Source organism: Sardina pilchardus, chromosome 7 (assembly GCF_963854185.1).
Source record: "Sardina pilchardus chromosome 7, fSarPil1.1, whole genome shotgun sequence".
Taxonomy (NCBI): Eukaryota; Metazoa; Chordata; class Actinopteri; order Clupeiformes; family Clupeidae; genus Sardina; species Sardina pilchardus.
Window position 1 is genome coordinate 8,120,518 of NC_085000.1, and position 588 is coordinate 8,121,105.

General features: G+C 44.0%; 1 protein-coding gene across 2 annotated transcripts in view; it reads right to left on the reverse strand.

The window, feature by feature from the left end:
• Positions 1–489: 489 nt before the first annotated feature.
• The window catches only part of pax7b (paired box 7b), a 54,578-nt gene continuing 54,479 nt past the window's right edge, over positions 490–588 (reverse strand). For both annotated transcript variants that reach the window (XM_062540572.1, XM_062540571.1), the window contains exon 9: positions 490–588. This exon is cut by the window's right edge and continues 1,034 nt beyond it. The gene's annotated coding sequence lies outside the window, so the exon portion shown is untranslated.

The following is a 588-nucleotide window of genomic DNA, read 5'->3' on the forward strand; positions in this document are numbered from 1 at the left end:
TGTCACATTTTATGCTCAAGTATGGTTTGATGCTTTGGAAACATTTTTTTTTGGAATGCTTGATCTTTCTCTTCTCATTAAACAAAGCCACACAATGCTTTCCTCAGCAAATGAACTCAAAATCAAATCCGTCTCGGCAGATGCCTTCCATGTGTAGTGCTCGACATGTCAGTAAATGTCGGACTTCTGCTTGGCCCTTTTGACTGGCTATCTGTTGTTCTGTCAAAACACACAGCATTATCTGTAATACTTTTAATGAATTCTTCTCTGTATGTGGCCCATACATGGGAGAGAGGGCGGAAGAGGATTGGTAGGGCGTGGGGTGTACCATTGGCCATTCATTCCCAGGGGGACTCCTCAGAGCTTGGCATCCCACAGAGTATAGGAGTTCTTTTGGAATGTCAGGCTTAAGATTAAAAGGAGAAGGTCAAATCTCTCTCTCTCTCTTTCTTGCTCTTTCTCTTACTCAGACACACACACACACACACACACACACACACACACATATACACAGTCACACACACACACACACACACACACACACACAGTCTCTCTCTCTCTCTCTCTCTCTCTCACACACACACACAC